Source organism: Scyliorhinus canicula, chromosome 11 (genome assembly GCF_902713615.1).
Source record: "Scyliorhinus canicula chromosome 11, sScyCan1.1, whole genome shotgun sequence".
Classification (NCBI taxonomy): Eukaryota; Metazoa; Chordata; class Chondrichthyes; order Carcharhiniformes; family Scyliorhinidae; genus Scyliorhinus; species Scyliorhinus canicula.
This window is the reverse complement of record NC_052156.1, coordinates 89,381,703-89,401,408: the sequence shown is the minus strand read 5'-3', so window position 1 is coordinate 89,401,408 and position 19,706 is coordinate 89,381,703. Positions and strand designations below refer to the sequence as shown.

At 48.8% G+C, this 19,706-nt stretch overlaps 1 protein-coding gene across 1 annotated transcript in view; it reads left to right on the top strand.

The window, feature by feature from the left end:
• The window catches only part of LOC119973183 (testis-expressed protein 264 homolog), a 463,785-nt gene that overhangs the window by 428,269 nt on the left and 15,810 nt on the right, over positions 1 to 19,706 (top strand). The window lies entirely within an intron of this gene.

The following is a 19,706-nucleotide window of genomic DNA, read 5'->3' as shown; positions in this document are numbered from 1 at the left end:
TTTGGGTGTATCTGATGGACAGAGTTTGGGTATTTCTGATGTACAGAGGTTGGGTATATCTGATGTACAGAGTTTGGGTAATTGGCAGTCCTGTGACTCTGTTCATCCACATTCGCTTAACTAAGAGTTCATCCAACAGTTCATTCTAAAAAATAATAAAACTTACAGTCCTTTGAGCCAGGCCTCCATTCTGTGACCTTCCCATCCAATAATAACATCAACTGGGTTCGTAACATTGGGGTTTTTCTTTTGGACACTATTATAGATTTATCTGGGTTTATTGGATTAACAATATCGATTTAAAACACTATGAAATTGGAGAGCACCTCAAGGAATCACATATTAAAATGTTGCTTCATGGCATTGACCTGTTCGGTGATTGCTCATACTAACTCTTACTCCTTTCTCCAGGTTGAGGATTGATTGCAATTGTTGTATCTGCGATGTTACATACCTGCCTTATTGTGGGTTAGTCCACAATACCAGTCACCCTTTTCCCAAGTCCAACTGTGTATTAACTGCTACAAGCTCTCCACTGCACACCAATTTTACCAACTCTGCTGAAAGCATTGAATATTGCAAGGATACAGATCCCAAGGCTACCAGTCGCTCTCCATGCCCCATTCGCGTGCCTATTATTAACACTGTTGCCCATTAGTTTTCTTTGTTATTGAAGATGGCTGTTTCTTGCTTGCATGGAATCGTCTCTTAATAATAATAATAATAATAATAATCGCTTATTGTCACGAGTAGGCTTCAATGAAGTTACTGTGAAAAGCCCCTAGTCGCCACATTCCGGCGCCTGTCCGGGGAGGCTGGTACAGCTCTCTTTGCAGACAACTGGCTTCAGCTCCATACCATCCAGGGAGTGGCCTGATCTATACGTTTTGGTCCAAAATGGATAACCTCACACTTGTTTACATTACTTGTGCGTTCTAATGTGCTGTGGAGCCTAATTGCTGTCCTGTGTGGCTTTCCACAGTGTGGGCCACGTGAATTGTCTGATTTTGTTGGGACTGCCTGGTCTTTCTAGCTCGTCTTTTGTCCTAAGCTTCCTGTATTCCTTCCTGTTTCCCACGTAGTTCTTCCTTGTGCTGTTTTCTCCTGTTGGTGTGGACATCCCATATTTCTTGAGGTTTTCCTCCAAGGAGCCTTTAAACGTTAATCTCACCGTACCTCACAGGCAGTGTCCAAGCTTAAGTTGTGAATACCAACCCATGAGTGCCAAACGGACTTTGTTATCAATCATACGTGCTACACATCCACTTCACCTGAGCTAGGGCCTGATGAGTGCTCCAATTCCAGACCATCATTATTAATTTGTCCTTCCATGTTGAGATCAGTCATCTATGTTAAACCCAATGTTGAGATGCATTACTTCATACTAAATAATCCGGAAGAGGGAACACTTGCTGATTTTCTCCCCTTCCTCAACCTAGAGGCACTGAAGTCAATTCTAGAATACCTATTACTTCACTGAGTTATGTAACTCAGGTCACACTAGAGTGTGAGATTCCCTGGGCTGTTTGGCTTGTGCTCTCCAAGGGTGGAAGTACAGCACCCACTTGCTTGGTGAATCAGACAAATTCTCAGACCTCTCAAATGTTAGGAAAGAGTTAATGTTCCTTAGCACTTACGTTAGAGCCGGGGTTTTAATTGTTTAATTGATTGCACTTATTGTTTGATAGACATAAAGGGGATACAGGTGACACTGTTCTTTTGTTGGAGAAGTGATTCCTGAACACAACAAACTTGGAGTAAAAGTAGTCAAGACTTGCTTCTTGGTTCTTATTATATAATTACTACCGGAGCTTAACAGTGATAGCAGAGGATGGTTTCTACCTGTAAGAAAAAGGATTGCAAACTAAGAATCCTTCGGACAAAAGACTATGGGCGGGATTCTCCGTTGTCCGATGCCGAAATCGGGAACGGCGATCAGGCAGAGAATGGCTCCAGACGCTGAAATCGCGGTGGGCGCCGGTTGACGCCAGGTCCCGATGCTCCGCACCCACCAAATCGGCGCCATCGAGACAGGCGCCGCGCGCAATCATTTTTTTTTTTATAAATGTTTTTATTCAGTTTTCGTATTTTATATTGAACAAATTACAAATTGTTAGGAGAGAGAAAAAAAAACAAACAAAAACAAACACGCAAAAATTAACATACATATTTACAGGTAAGCATCTTCGTAGTAGTAACTGCGCCCCCCCCCCCCCCTCCCCCCCTCAACATGTTTATTTAGCTTGGTTTTGGGCCTTAGCTAGCCATCGAACCCCCGTAACGAACCTGTAGCCCCCCCCCCCCCCTCCCGCTACCTTCCCCCGACTATTCTTCCTCTTGTACATTGGCCACAAATAGGTCCCGGAACAGTTGCATGAATGGCTCCCACGTTCTGTGGAAGCCGTCGTCCGACCCTCGGATGGCAAATTTGATTTTCTCCATTTGGAGAGATTCCGAGAGGTCGGACAGCCAGTCCGCAGCTCTGGGCGGTGCTGCTGACCGCCAGCCAAACAGGATTCTACGGCGGGCGATCAGGGAGGCAAAGGCAAGGGCATCCGCCCTCCTCCCCAGGAATAGATCTGGCTGTTCTGAAACCCCGAAGACCGCCACTATCGGGCATGGCTCCACCCTCACTCCCACCACTTTGGACATTACCTCGAAGAAGGCTGTCCAGTACTCCACGAGTCTGGGGCAGGACCAGAACATGTGGGCGTGGTTGGCCGGGCCTCTTTGGCACCGTTCACATCTGTCTTCCACCTCCGGGAAGAACCTACTCATACGGGTTCTTGTTAAGTGGGCTCTATGTACCACTTTTAGTTGCGTCAGGCTGAGCCTTGCGCACGTGGAGGTGGAGTTGACCCTATGCAGTGCTTCGCTCCAGAGTCCCCACCCGATCTCCATCCCCAGGTCGTCCTCCCATTTCCTCCTTGTTGCGTCCAGTACGGTGTCGTCCCTATCTACCAGTCGGTCATACATGTCACTACAGTTCCCTTTCTCTAGGATACTTGCGTCCAGTAGGTCTTCCAGTAGTGTCTGTCGTGGCGGTTGTGGGTACGTCCTTGTCTCCTTTCGTAGGAAGTTTTTGAGCTGCAGGTACCGTAGCTCGTTCCCCCCAGCTAGCTGAAATTTCTCTGTCAGTTCGTCCAGTGTTGCGATCCTGTCGTCCGTGTATAGGTCCCTGACTGTCAGTGTCCCCCCGTCCTGCCTCCACCTTTTGAAGGTGGCGTCGGTCAGTGCTGGTTTGAACCTATAGTTGTTGCAGATGGGAGCCCTGTTCGACATTTTGGTCAGGCCAAGTTGCTGCCGCAGTTGGTTCCAGGATTGGAGGGTGGCTGTCACCACTGGGCTGCTGGAGTGTTTTTTGGGTGGGGATGGGAGTGCTGCCGTGGCGAGGGCCCGGAGGGAGGTTCCCATGCAGGAGGCCTCCTCCGCACGCACCCACTCAGCTTCTGGCTCCTGGATCCATCCCCTTACTCGCTCGGCTGTTGCTGCCCAGTGGTAGAATTGTAGATTCGGGAGGGCTAACCCTCCCCTGGTTTTTGTTTTTTGTAAGACCTTCTTTGGGATCCTAGCATTTTTACCCCCCCATACGAACGCCATGATGAGTTTGTCCAGCGCTTTGAAAAAGGCCTTGGGGATGTAGATCGGAATGGATCTAAACAGGAAGAGGAACCTGGGCAGTACGTTCATTTTGATCGTCTGAACTCTCCCCGCGAGGGAGAGCGGGAGTGTGTTCCATCTTTGCAGGTCCTTTTTAACTTCCTCCGTCAGGCTGGTGAGGTTCCATTTGTGGATCCCTTTCCAGTCATGGGCTATTTGGATCCCCAGGTAGCGGAATTTATGTCGGGCTTGTTTGAACGGCAGCCCCTTTAGTGCTGCCCCCCCCCCCCCCTTGCGGGTGTAATGGGAAGATGCCGCGCGCAATCATAACCCGTTAGAATGTCATTAGCGGGCCCACCCACGATGCTCCGCCTCCGATGGGCCGAGTTCCCAACGGCGTGGGTCACGAGCAGTCTCAGCAGTTGTGAGCCTGGCGTGGCAGCTGTGGAGCGAGAGAGAGGGCGTGATAGTATCCAGCACTGCCACACTCGGCCGAGTTCCGTGCCACTAGCCGGGGGGCTTCTGCCAGGGCTGGGGGGGGGGGGGGGGCTTCTGCCAGGGCTGAGGGGGGGAGTGGTGGGGTGGCCAGCATGTCGGCTGTGGGGGTGGGTGGGCAGGTACACGGTACAGCACAGCCGGAGGCATCTTTTCCGGGGTGATCGGTACGTGTATGGGGGGTATAGGTGGACGCGCAGCTGCAGTTGTCAGCCCTGTGCATGTGCAGCACGGAACCGGCAATTCTCTGACTGTTTTCCACACGTTGTGCGGGTGTTTCACGTGGCGCCGGTGCTAGCCCTTCACCAGTAGCCGAATCGGTGAGGATTTTGCGGCAGTTTTCCTGTTGTGAAACACCACGGATCCTCCGTTGGCGTCGGCACTTAGCCTCAGGAATGGAAAAACCAGCCAAATATTCTGAATTCTAACCTGAAGAGTCACTTATAGTAACTTTGAAAACAAATGGTTGAATCCAAGGGTAGAGTGTTGGGGGTATGACAACCCACCGTTGTTTTCTGAGTGTCAAACCTATGACGAATGGAAGAATGAAGTTAACATATAGACATGGGTTATGTTCTTGTCCAAGAAAAAGACAAGGAATGACATTGACATTTTCAATACTGTACAAAAATAGCATGGTGACACAGTGGTTAGCACTGTTGCTTCACAACGCCAGGGACCTGGGTTGTTTTCCAGACTTGGGTCACTGTCTGCGCGGAGTCTGCACGTTCTCCCCGTGTCTGCGTCTGTTTCCTCCGGGTGCTCCGGTTTCCTCCCATAAGTCCCGAAAGACATGCTTGTTAGATGAATTGGGCATTCTGAATTCTCCCTCTGTGTACCCGAACAGGCGCTGGAATGTGGTGAATAGGAGCTTTCACAGTAACTTCATTGCAATCTTAATGTAAGCCTGCTTGTGACACTAATAACAATTATTATTATAAAATGCAAGGTATTTTTGGAATTGGAGCTGGAGCAATTGGACTTAGATGAAGGTTTGGATACATTATTAACTTTCACGGATAAGATTGACCAAAAAGGATAACTTATTAATTGCTTATCAGGCTTGGTCAGATTTTGACAAATTTATAAAATCGGAGGATACCTCCAGAGAAGAATATAGAATGGAATTTAACAGATTGTATTCGAGGCTGCAAAAATTCCGTCTGGATATTCCTCAATCAATGCTGGTGTCCAAATTATTGGACTGTGCTAAAGTTATAAATATGAATAGGCTTCTGGTTTTGATGGGAGTTAGGTTTGGAGGATGATACACCCTGTGAGAACGAATGTCAAGGGTTCTGAAAACGTTCCTGGGCATTATTCCTTCCCAGCAGCCTCATGACACAAATGGGCCAATCAGCAATAAGACAGACTATGGAAGACAGGGGGCTGGATTCTCTGCCGGGGGTTGCTCTGTTTTGCCGGCAGCCCAGGGTTTCCTGTGGGCATGGGGCTGCCCCACAACAGGAAACCGCATTGATTGGCCGGTGTAACGGAGCATCCCGCCGGCGGGGTGAACCTGAAATGTGGCGGGGCGGAGAATCCAGCCCAGGATGTTAACGGGATGGTGAGGTGGTCTAGAAACAGGCCACCATCGGAAATACGAAAGAAGAATTATAACTAAAAATGATGACAGAAACACCTTTAATAATTATTGCAGGAGGAATGAATTGGAAAATTTCAGCAGAAAAATGAACCCCAGAAATGCCCAGGGTGTGGTCAATCAGTGTTTTAGGTGCGATTCAAAATCCCTTTGAACAATAAACTGCCCTAAACGAAATAATAGTGTTTAAAAACAAACATGAGACAGAGGTCTGAAGAAGGAGGAGAAAATATTAAACAAAGAGAAGGCATTGTCTCAGTAACAAGAAGTTTCAGTCCAGTGATGAATGTGCTGGACGCAGAGCCTTTCAACTGTGCCGTATTAGACAACGGATGTACATCTAAAGTATGTGGAATAGACAGGTTAAAATGTTACCTGGACTCTTTAAGTGACGAAGAATGGAACAAGGTTAAGGTATTTGGGAGTTCCATGAGTTTCAGATTTTGGGATGATAATACTCTTAACTCTCTGAAAAGAATGGTGATTCCTTCTAAAATCGCCGGAAGGAATAATTTTATTAGCGCAGATGTTGCATCCAGTGAAATACCTTCATCTTTGAGCTGACCATTGATGAAGAAAGCACATATGAAACTTGACAAGGAAAATGACACGGCCATCTGATGTGACCATCAATTCACAAGACGCGAGATTGGAAGTGAACAGTGGTTTTAATAGTCTTACAACTGAGCCTGCCTGCGACGAGATGAACTGGCAGCAGACTCACAACTGCAGATCTTTATACTTCCGGTTCGTGGGAGGTGCCATGGGCGGAGCCAAGGGTGGAGCCCAGTACAAACTCCTCATCTCCCCCTATGGGCAGAGCCGCGCAACTGCTCGTATACCGAGCTTACAAAGACACAACACATACAATATAACACAGTGTGAATTACTAGGATTGTGATTCACCACACCATCGTACTTGGAAAAACTGTGGAATTATAATTTGGATGCTATTGTATTCTGTTAATGAATCCTAAATTTTCTTGTAAAGACATTCAGGAAGATAGCATCATAGAATTCCGACAGTGCAGAAGGGTTTACACTGACCCTCTGAAACAGTACCCTACCTAGGCTCATCGAGTTTACACTGACCCTCTGAAAGAGTACCCTAACTAGGCTCTCCCCCACCTAACCCCATAACGCCACCTAATCTTTTGGCACTAAGGGGCAATCTTGCCTGGCCAATCCATCTAATCTGTACGTCTTTGGACTGTGGGCGGAAACCGGAGCACCCGGAGAAAAACACATGCAGACACAGGGAGGAAGTGCAAACTCCACACGACCGTCACCCGAGGCTGCAGCTTAACAAGGTCAAGAAATATGGTACAGACTAGAAATGATGCAAGGAGAAGAATTCCATATGATCGAGAGGTCTTAGTGACTTCAAACAATTAATAAATTGATAAAAGATGCAAAACAGTAAGAACTACAAAGCTGGAAATAATTTGGGGTGTACCCAGATACCTAAGATAGGGGACAACGAGTTCTATCTCATAGATAGATATGCACAGAAAAGGGGCCTCTTGATGCAACTTATAAGATTAAAGCCAGGCTGGTGGCACAAGGTTTTGGAGAAAACTTGGGTGACCAAGATGTAAGGGTAGATTCACCTAGGGCAAAAAAGGTTATTTTGAAGATTTATTTTGACTCTATTAGCCACAAATGCTTAGGAATACAGGTCAATAGATAGTAAAACTTCTTCCTTTGAGGGACATTTTTTTTCGTTCTCCGAAAGAGGCACCAAATACAGAAAGGGTACTCTGAAAGTTCAATAAACATGTGTCTTGGAGTTGAATGACGCCTCCAGAGCATGGTATTTAAGGTCAGTTTTGTTAAAGTTGGGCTGTCTTCAGTTTAAAGTAGACTCTGCAATGTTTTATTGGCACCATTGAGAGAAACGTTCAGGCATGTTCATGATGCACGTAGATGATTTTTTGTGGGGTGGTGGTAGTATTAATTTGAAAATACTGTCATTAAGGGGCTTAGAACGGAGTTCAAGATTGTGAGTCAGGCCTCTGATGCATTCACATACATTGGGTTAAAAATCGGGCAGAGTGGTTCACATGTCACTCAACATCAACAGCCTTATTTGGAGAATATTAACCCCACAGCAATTACTTATGGGAGGGTCTCACAAAATGATATGGTGCTTTCTAAATTGGAAAAAGAGGAACTCCGAAGGTTAAATTAGCAGCTGATTTGGTTGTCTAGATGAACAAGGCTGGACGCCAATTTTGATGTTTTAGAATTAAGCACTAAAATGAACGATCCGAAAGTTGAAGAAATTGTTTGAGCAAACAAAACATCGGCAAAATTTAAATTGGGAAAATTGTGTTTTGAAATTACCATCTTTAGGTAATATTAGACAACAGAAATGGATTGTTTAGAGTGACACATCTTGGGCGCAATTCTCCCAAAGGGAGACAAACAGCCGCGCCGGAGTGAAACCCGGAGTCTTTCACTCCGACGTCGGAGGCCGCTCCTCGCCACCTATTCCCCCCTCCCGGGGGGCTAGGAGCGTCGGCGCGTGAATTCCGAGCGCCCGGCCTTGATGCTTGCGTCAAAGCAGCGCGCCGGGAATGTCGCGGCCAGCGGCGCCTAAGTGATGTCAGCCGCGCATGCGCAGGTTGGCCGGCACCAAGCCGCGCATGCGCAGTTGCCGTCTTCCCCTCCGCTGCCCCACAAGACATGGCGGCTTGATCTTGCGAGGCAGCGGAGGGAAAAGAGTGCGTCCTTTAGAGATGTCGGCCCGACGATCGGTCCCCCCACAGGCCCCACACACAGCGGTCGTGCGCTGTTCACGCCGGCAGCGACCAGGCGTGGTTGGCGCCGGCGTGAACCAGTCGTGTTTGGCAGGCCGCTCGGCCCATCCGGGCCGGAGAATCGCCGGTCGCCGTTAGAAACGGAGAGCGGCGATTCTTCGAGCGGCCTGTCGCAAAACGCGACACGCCATTTTTGAGGGGGGGGGAGAATCGCCAGGGTGGCATGGCGTGATTCGCCCGGCCCTTCCACGATTCTCCCACCCAACATGGGGTGCGGAGAATCGCGCTCCTTATGTTAATCTCTGTGTTGGCTTTTCGAATGTTATAGTAATCTTTATTGTCACAAGTAGGCTTACATTAACACTGCAATGAAGTTACTGTGAAAAGCCCCTAGTCGCCACATTCCGGCCCCTGTTCGGGTACACAGAAGGAGAATTCAGAATGTCCAATTCACCTAACAACACGTCTTTCGGGACTTGTGGGAGGAAACCGGAGCACCCGGAGGAAACACACGTAGTCACAGGGATAACCTGCAGACTCCGCACAGACAGTGACCCAAGCCGGGAATCGCACCTGGGACCCTGGAGCTGTGAAGCAATAGTGCTAACCACTGTGGGGAAGATTTACAATTTTTCTCCTAAGGGAGAAAGGTTAATGTTGCCTTTTGGCACAGGAAATTAAAAAGATACAAAGAGTGGTCAAAAGTACATTGGCAGCGGAGACCATTGCCCTGGTAGAGGCAGTAGGTATGCCACTTTTTATATCCAGGATCCCCTTACTATCCAAACCTGTGAAGCAGCCAGCTATAAAAACAACGCTCTGCTGCAGAAGCAGTATGGTAAAAATAAAGTTAGCAGCATGTTTGATGGGTAAGTTTAAATTACTATAATTTATTTGTGTAATGCAGGAGGAAGCTTTCTATCCAGCTCAATGTTATACTAATTCTAACATTTGGTGAATTTCATATTGTTCAAGGTGAACACATCAGTCCTCTGGAACAGTGGGTGACAAGATGGGGATCAGGGGGGTGGGGGAGATGCTGAGGGAGATATATCTGTTAAAGAGCTTCCTTCCGTGCTGTGTGATCCTGAGTTGAATATTTAGTTTATTTGAAACTTTGAACAGAGCCAGATCAGGTACTTGTGTGTTAAATGCCAGATGGATCTCTAACACCATGATTTAACCTCCAACTCATTTAAATCTGCCCCCCGCCCTGCAGGAGTGTGACATTTCCATTTCTCACACTGGCTTTCCGACTTGAAGCCACACATTGTGGGCAGTTTGGTACTAGAGTCAAAATGTAGCAAGTTCAGTGTTAAAGAGCTGGGTTGAGAATGTCCTTTACTGAAGAGCATGGCAGCTATTTGGAAAAGGGACCAATCAGCTCAATTTAATCAAAGGTTAGTGTTCTAATCTAGCTTGCCTTCCTTAGCACAGTGATTTTGTGCCAATCATATAAAAGAGTGTGACATCCTGGATTCTATACATTTAACATAACATATGCTGACTAGAATCTTCATCTTGTTCCCCGCTGCATAAACCCATGCACCATATGGCCACGCATCCAACAAATGTTAAGACTCAAGTTTTTAACACTTACATTGCTTGATAAGCTTGAACTCCACATTTACACAAATGCTATGAACATTACTCCTTATCCTGTGAAATTAAAAAGCACCAATTCCAGACAGTTACACGGTGATTAATCCTTACCCTGCTGAATCAACAGCTTCCTAAAGATACACTGAAATCTATGGAGGAGTAATAGCAGGATTTGGAGGGTTTATACCATTAGGACAGGGTGCATTCACTTGGCTTCTATTCCCTTGTACAGAAGATTGAACCGAGATCTAATTGAGGTGTTAAAAGGGTTTGATAGGCCACTAAAAATTCTCAGAATGATATATGTGAGGTTCATCCATCTTGCCTCTCCACCCCCTCCATCAATATCACAAATTCTTAGGCTGTTGCCAGCCACTCGGTATCCACAGAACCACCTAGTTTCCCACCTGGGGTTCTGACTGCTGTCTGTCACCTCCAGCTACAAACTGTGATGGCTCTCACTGAGCTCTGGCAGCTTGCCAGAATATCAACGCAAGACCTGACCATGGAAGTGCTTTGTGCCTCTTGCTGGAACCATCAGTGTCATAAAAACCCACCCGGTTCGCTAAGAGAAGGTAATCTGCCTTCCTTCCTTACATGTGACTCAAGCTCGTCTCAGTAATGATGACCACGACAACATGGTTCACTAATGTCCTTTAGGGAAGGAAATCTGCCATCCTTCCCTGGTCTGGCCTACATGTGATTCCAGATCCACAGCAATGTGATTGGCTCTTAACTGCCCTCTGAAAGGGCCAAGCAAGTCACTCAGTTCAAGGGATGTCCAATAATAAAAATCTTTATTATTGTCACAAGTACACTTACCTTAACACTGCATGACGTTACTGTGAAAATCCCCTAGTCACCACACTCCGGCGTCTGTTCGGGTACACTGAGGGACAATTGAGTATGTCCAATTCATCTAACAAACACGTCTTTCGGGACATGTGGGAGGAAACTGGAGCACCCGGAGGAAAACCCACTCAGACACGGGGAGAACGTGCAGACTCTGCACAGACAGTGACCCAAGCTAGGAATCAAACCCGGGTTCCTGGTGTTGTGAAGAAACAGTGCTAACCACAGTACTACCGTGCCACCCATAAATGCCGGCCACACCAGCGAAGCCCACACCCCATGTGTGAATTAAAAAGGAGAGGGGAGAATTGAAGGCGAAGATCACGGGAGATGATGGAGAAGTGGGTGAGATGGAGAAACTGAGGAGGAATGGAAGAGGAAACAATAAGAAGAGGAGTGCATATCGGGGGCGGGAAAAGGAACGAGCAGCCCATTTAAATGCTGCTGAGAATACAGTGCAGCAAAGGTGCCTCCAGCATCTCCATGATCTTGAGGTTTTGACCTCATGGTTTTGAAGACTAAAAGAACCTTTTATGTCCGTTAGGAGAAATAGTGGCTTTTTCCATTTCGCACATTAATGACATCTCTGAAAAGCCCGGCTGCTGAACATTTTACAGGACAAACTGCAGCGTGACATTCTGAAGATAGCACAACATGTTTGTCATTGATCATTTCTTAACAAAGGCTGCTGAAATCCACCTGCCAATCTAGTTTGCATCTGACTATCTGCAGGCACAAACATGTCAGAGAGAGCATTACTTGAGGTACATGGAGTCTTTAAAAATTTCTCTCAGTTGCTTTGATGAGAGCCAGTACCTCATTGTAAAGGAACGTGTGCTCGGGCTCCAAGTACACGCATTGCTCAATGGTCTAATTCTGCTGTGAAGGCCCATTGTGGTCAGGGCCATTCAGTTCCTCCTGAATGGAATCTTTTAAAGCCATTGTTGGAAGAGGAAGGGAATATGAACACCACCAGATGTTATGCAGACACAGTTGAGACCTGGGAGAAAACGTCTTCATTTCACAGAATTAAGAGAGGAAAATTAACATGGGCAGTTTTCACCTTGTGGATGATGGCCAGAATGATCTGGTAGAGATGTTTCTCTTTGATAAAAGCGGTGTTTTGAGGCCAGAAGTTTGAATTAGCTCAGTGACCGGTGACACACAGTCTTAGAGGGAGCGTTGTCACCCTCAGCTGTGAGGACTGTGATCTCCACCTGGACCATCCGGCACTGCAGAAATTTCTCTGGCTTGCTTTGCAGATGGTACTGCAGTTTAAATCCTCCCCCATTGCTTTGGATGCATCTTTTCTCTTCCAACCTCCAGCCCGTTGAATGTGTTTTAGGCTGCCCTTCCACTAGGGGTAGAAACCCTGAGATAACTCAGTCAGCTGATATATCAAAATGCTCTTCCACTTTTGAGGGCATTGTTGTCCCGGCGGAAATCCCACTATGTTGGGAAAATACTGGGTGAGGCCTGAAATGGGATTTTCACTGGGTGCCAAACAGTTCACAATATTCCTCAGCCCTCCCAGCAGGTGTAATCTGGTTCACATCCTCGCTGGGTGTCAACTAGCACATTTAAATCTTCATTTTGCATGATGGGTGTGGCATGAAAGGGCGAGGCATCTGGCGACCCCATATCGGGGTGTCACTCACCTGCGGGGTGGGGTGGATTGGGGGATGGAGGGGGCCTGATATCGCCGACGGGGATGAGGTGCATGATGCTGGCGAGAAGGGGTGGAGCAGGTCTGCAGCATTTTCCAGAGATTGGAGAGCCCTTTAATTCGTCACCCTGATCTCTGAGGAGCTGGACTTGCCAGCGTGTTTAGGCCCTGCCTCTCTCAATGACGGTCCAAATCATGGTCTCTCCATAAAAAAACGACTACATGCGTGAAGATCGCCACGTGATTCGCATCAATTTTCACCCCTGAAAATTTGGGGGGGAAATTCCCCCCATTGTGTATGAGATGAGCCCTAACGTGCTCAGCCAATCTTCCAGCAGTGAATAGCACCCAGGAACCAGAATTGTGCAGGATTACTTTTCCCTTCCTTACTTAAGGGGTCTTGAGAATTCTTAACCATGATACAGGAAACTGTTCAAGTGAGAGGCGCAAACAGTATTGTTGCCCCGGCGGAAATCCCACTATGTTGGGAAAATATTGGGTGAGGCCAAAATGGGATTTTCACGAGAGTCCAGATGGCTGTATTGCCTGCCCGGTTCAGGACAGCTGCTCAGAGCTGGAGTGGAACTTGCAGTGGGAGGGGGAGGATCCAGTTGTCATGGTCCATGAGGATATCAAAGGCAGAGCGAGGAAGGAGGTCCTGCTTGGTCATTATGAGGAACTAAACACTAACGGAAGAAGCAGAACAACAAAGGTAATAATCTCAGAATTATTACCTGAGCCCCAGGCAAATTGACATCGAGCAAATAAAATTAGTTAACTGAATACGTGGGCGAAGTAGGTTCTGGTTCATGGGGCACTGATGTTATTACTGGGGAAAGTGTGGCTGTACTGTTAGGAGGTTTACACTAAAAGGTTTTAAACTAAAAGGGGGTGGGGGAGTGTGAAGAGTGAGGGATGAAGCATGGATAGGTTAGAGTCAAGGCAGGAGAGCAAAATAATAATATGGGGACTGTAGGTCAGAGAATGGCAGGAAGGGACAGAGAGAAAAACGTCTAAGAATATATTAACAGTAAAGACTAGCAGCGGGATTCTCCGACCCCTCGCCGGGTCGGAGAATTCCCCCGGGGGCGGCGCGAATCCTGCCCCGACGCCGGCTGCCGTATTCTCCGGCGCGGTTTTCGGGCAGGGGCAGGTTCACACCATGCTGGTCGGGGGCCGTTGGCAGCACCCCCCCCCGGCAATTCTCCGGGCCCCGATGGGCCGAGCGGCCGTCAGTTTCTGGCCAGTCCCACCGGCGTGGATTAGACATTGTCCCACACGGCGGGACCTGGCACGCAAGTCAGCTGGGGTGGTCCACTGGGGGGCGTGGGGATCCGACCCCAGTGGGGCCCCCACGGTGGCCTGGCCCCGATAGGAGCCCACCGATCTGCGGGCGGGCCTGTGTGGTGAGGCACTTCTTCCTTCCACGGTGGCCCCTGTAGGGCTTTGCCATGACAGGCGGGGAGAAGACAACCTCCTGCGCATGCGCGAGATCACGCCTGCTCTTCGGCGCATTCGCTAACTCACGCAGTCCCTTCGACGCCTGCTGCCGCTGCGCCAACCCCTCCACCGTCCTCCTAGTACCCGGAAGTGCAGAGAATTACGCACTTTCGGGGGCTGTTGACGTTGGAGTGGTTTGCGCCGTTTTTCCCGCCGGCACCAGTTTTCGGGCAGGGGCGGGTTCACACCACGCCGGCCGGGGGGCATTGGCAGTGGCCCCCCCAGGCAATTGTCTGGACCCCGATGGGCCAAGCGGCCATCGGTTTCTGGTCTGTCCCGCCAGCGTGGATTAGACATGGTTGCACACGGCGTGACCTGGCAGGTACGTCAGCTGGGGCGGTCCTCTGGGGGGCACGGGGGAGGGGATCCGACCCCAGATGGGGCCCCCATGGTTGGCTGGCCCACGATTGAGGCCCACCGATCTGCGGGCGTGCCTGTGCCGTGAGGGCACTTCTTCCTTCCGCGCCAGCCCCTGTAGGGCTCTGCCATGGCCGGCACGGAGAAGACAACCTCCTGCGCATGCGCAAGATCACGCTGGCTCTTCGGTAAATGCACTAACTCGTGCATGGCGCCAACCCCTCCCCCGTCCTCCTAGCCCCCGGAACTGTGGAGAATTCCGCACTTTCCGGGGCTGTTGACGCTGGAGTGGTTCAGACGAAACTAAAGACTCTGTATCTTCATGTACGTAGCATTCATAACAAAGTAAACAAATTGATAATACACATTGAACTAAATAAATATGATCGAGTAGCCATTACAGAGATGTGGCTGCATGACAACAAGGATTGGATCCTGAATATTATGGGATACATGACATTCAAGGAGAATAAGAAGCTATGTGAAGGTGGCGGAGTAGCACTGTTAAGGATGATATTGGGGCAATAGTTAAGACATGAACTTGATTCAGGACATCGAATCGGTTTAGATAGAGATGAGGAATAGTCGGGAAAATAAGTCACTAGTGGGATGGTCTTCAGACCCCCTATCACAATGTAGGACAAAGTATTCAAAATAAATATTGGCTGATCGTGACAAAGGAACAGCAATAATCAAGGGTGATGTTAATCTACATATAAATTTGAAAAATCAGATTAGTGTCAGTAGACTGAATGAGGAGCTCATAGAATGATGTTGAGATAGTTTCTTGGAGTAACACATTCTGGAAACAACCAGAGAGCAAGTTATATTAGATTTTGTACTGTGTAATGTGACAGGATTAATTAATAACCTCAGAGTAAAGGCATCCCTGGGCAGCAGTGACCACGATATGATTGAAGTTTACATCCAGTTTGAATAGGAGAATGGACATCACTGTCGGCTGAGCAGGGAGACAGTGTAACATATCTGCCAGATCATGGCACACCTGGCACCGCGGGGGCATGGGGGAGGACACCTGCTCCTGGTGGCCTTTAAGGTGATGGTCTCCTGAATTTCAACACCACGGGGTCCCTTCAGGTGCCGAGTGGGGACCTGTCTAGGATCACAAAGAGCTTGGTGCACAGGTGTATCCGTGCCGTCATGGAGTCCCCTAAATGCCCGGGCAGCTCAATCGATCCATTTCAATGTGGACCGAGCACACCAGGATGCCCAGGCAGCAGGGTTCGCCGCTATCGATGGGATTCCCCGGGTCCAGGGAGTGATCGATGGGATGCATGTCCCCTTACGAACACCTGAAGATGACAGGCCTACACAAACCGAAAGTGGTTCCACTCGATGAATGTGCAGCTGATATGTGACCATCACGCATGTCTGCACCCGATAATAATAATCTTTATCATCACAAGTAGGCTTACATTAACACTGCAATGAAGTTACTGTGAAATGCCCCTCGTCGCTACGTTCCAGGGCCTGTTCGGGTACACAGAGGGAGAATTCAGAATGTCCAAATGACCCAACAGCACATGTTTCGGGTCTTGTGGGAGGAAACCGGAGCACCCGGAGGAAACCCACCGACTCTTACAAAGAGCACCCTACCCAAGCCCACACCTCCACCCTATCCCCATAACCCAGTAACCCCACCCAACACTAAGGGCAATTTTGGACACTAAGAGCAATTTAGCATGGCCAATCCACCAAACCTGCACATCTTTGGACTGTGGGAGGAAACCGGAGCACCCGGAGGAAACCCACGCAGACAAGGGTTGAATGTGCAGACTCCGCACAGACAGTGACCCAAGCCGCGAATCGAACCTGGGACCATGGCTCTATGAAGCAACAGTGCTAACCACCGTGCTCCTGTGCTGCCCGGACATTGTGCATGACACTTACACCCTGGCACACTCGACGATCCCGGACATGTTCGAGATGTGCCCCCCCCCCCCCCCCCCCCCCCCCCGCCTGCGGGCTTGACTCCTGAGTGACAGGGTTACGGGTGTGTGGGACGGGAGTTGGTACCGGGGCACAGGGTTGCTTACTCAGCCTGGCCGCCCTGAGGAGGTTATTTCCAGCACTGCTGGGTGCTCCGGACAGTGTTGATGGTGGCGCTAACCGCCTCTGCCACCTGCGCCCAGGCAGAAGGAATGGCGGCGGCTGGCAGCTGCCTTCCTGGGCCAGAGTATAGGGTCAACCGCCTCTCCTCTGGCGCATCCAGGAAGGTCTCCAGCTCGGCATCGATGAAGCCTGCTGCCATGCGCCTTGCTGCCATCTTGGTGGCTGGGATGGTGTGTGTGGGGAGTGGAGTGTGTATATGCGGATGCAGCTTGTCAGTTTGAGTGGCAATCACGGACCTGGTGAATCCAGCACCGTTTCTCATTGGAATCGATTGTGTTCCACGTGGCCCCGGTGCTAGCCCCTTAACAGTAGCGGAATCGATTATTCCTCTTGTGGATGAGTCCAGAAGCAGGAGACAGTGTTTTAAAATTAGGGATAATCCTTATTGGACAGAGAGGAGGAGAATTGTTTTCACCAAGGTCTGTGCGACTTTGAAACTCTCTGCCAGAGAAGGCTATTTTTAAGGAGGGGTTAGATAGTTTCTTGTTAGGAAAGGGAATCAAAGGTTATCAGGTGGGAATGTGGAATTTGAAATACTAACAGTTCAGCCATGATGTTACCAAATAGCGAAGCAGGCTTGACGAGCCGAATGGCCTAGTTCTGCCCGGATTTTGTATGTTGGTATCTTTACACAATGTCCACTGATATACCACACCTCCTATTATAATACAGTTTGATCTTTCAGGCCTCTCACTGTGTGACTCTGCACTAAGTGTTGGCCTTTACTCAGTGTTAGCACTGAGACACTGCTGCACTGTCAGGTGTGCTGTCTGTTGGTTGAGATGTTAAACTGAGGCTCTGCCTGCCCTCAGGTGGTTTTCAGGTGTCCCAGCCAATATTTATCCCTCAGACAATATCTAATAACTATCTGGCCACAATCATGTAATTGTGGAGTCTTGCTGTGTGCACATTGCCTGCCATAATTCCTATGTTGCAGCAGCAACAGTTCACTGACTGTAAATCATTTAGGAAACCCTACGTTTGTGAAAGGAGCAGTATAAATGCATGTCTTTTACACTTCAGGTGACAGTGACATGCCGCTGTAAGATTCTTAAACAACAAGATCCAGTTGTTGGAACCTGAATTGCACAGAGATTCTATCCACACCTGACAGAATGATTACAGGTACAGATTTCCAACCGGCCCCCTAAACAGCGCCAGTGGTTCTGGCTGAGAGTCTCCTGCATCTGGTGACAACCCGTAATGTAAATTTTGCAAATAAACGTTGCAATTGAGAGGGAAACAGAAAATGTTGGGAACACTAAACAAGTCAGTCAGCATCTGTGGAGAGGAATGTTTCAGGCTGGACTCGGCTTCAGGCCCTGCCTCGTTGAAGGTGACCCAGCCTGATATCCTCTCCACGGACTCTGACTGACCGGCTGTGTGCTTCCTGCATTTTCTGCTCAGGTTCCCAACGTAACGGGCGCGATTCTCCGCTCCCCACGCCAGGTGGGAGAATCGCGGGAGGGCCGGGCGAATCACGACACGCCGCCCTGGCACCCCCTGCGATTCTCCCACCCCCCAAAAAATGGCGTGTCGCGTTTCTCGACAGGCCGCTCGGACAATCGCCGCTCGCTCGACCGCCGATTCTCCAGCCCGGATAGGCCGAGCGGCCTGATGAACCAGACCGGTTCACAAACCACACCTGGTCGCTGCCGTCGTGAACAGCGCGCGACAGGTAAGTGTGGGACCTGTGGGGGGCGGAGGGAGAATCGAGCACCATGGGCATGCTCATAAGGTGACTGGCCCGCAATCGATGCCCACCGATCGTCGGGCCGGCGTCTCTAAGAGACGCACTCTATTCCCTCCGCCGCCCCGCAAGATCAAGCCGCCATGTCTTGCGGGGGCAGCGGAGGGGAAGATGGCAACAGCGCATGCGCGGGTTGGAGCCGGCAACCTGCGCATGCGCGGCTGACGTCACTTCGGCGCCACCGGCCACGTAATTTCCATTTCCGGCACGCGGCTTTGACGTAAGCGTCAAGGCCGGGCGTTTGGGATTCACGAACCGCCGCTCCTAGCCTCCTTGGGGGAGGGGGGGGGAGAATAGGGTGCGAGGAGCGGCCTCCGACACCGGAGTGAAACACTTCGGGTTTCACTCCGGCGTCGGCACTCAGCCCAATGTTTTCAGATTCCTCACCAAGAAAACCTGTAATTAAACGGGACTTCCGCAGTCTGCAGCTGCTGTCAGTCCAGCAACATTATATTGCCGTTTTCCCCACATGTGCGAGAGTCCTCGAATTAGATATTGACAGCGACTGGGACTCTCAAAATGCCAGTGTGAAGGCAGCTACAGAAACCAATGTATCACCTTTACCACAGCAGCAACTGAGTTCAGATGCAGATCCTGGCATCAATATTGTGGACGTCTTTAAACTGATTGGCTGCACCAGCTCAAGAATTATTTAGGAAGAATGAAGTTCTTCCTAATGACGATAAACACTATCCTTCCTTCCAAAATCATCTTTAATTTACTCGTATTAAGGACGTGAAATATCTGTAACACTACTCATATTGATGTAAGAACTTTCAAAATTCATGTGATATGCTAATTGCTGTCCTAACTCTACATATTTAATAATTATTAATGTACTCCTGCTTTATCCAGTGCTATTGATTGCAACTTCGCCCCAAGACCAATTAAATACTCTGAACGTTCTGCCATTTAATCACTGTGCACAATTAACACAGTCTAACGAAAAACACAGACAGTAATTACATCTCTGACACACAAGAGGATTGACTGCTCCAATAATGGGATTTACACGTTAGACAAGGATGGAATAATAGCAGCCGAGTCTTTGACTTGAAAAAACATTGGGATAAAGAAGAAATATAAATGGAAGACAGACTGTTTTAACTTGCAGCGAGAACAAAATTAAAACCAGATATTCAAAATAGGCACATGCAATGCTGCAAATACACAGTTGCACCGGAAAAGGGAGGGTAATGTTTCCAGCGGGGTCAGAATGTTTGTCTGTAACTGAGGCACTATCTGTGAATGCTGATGAATCTGCTGGCTAGTTCCTGTCATTTGGAAAGCTGGGAAAAGATAAAACGCGGCGGCTGATAAAGAAAAACTACCCAAAAGGGGGTATTAAAAATGTGTTTGAAAAAGGAAGTGATAAAAGCTAAGCAA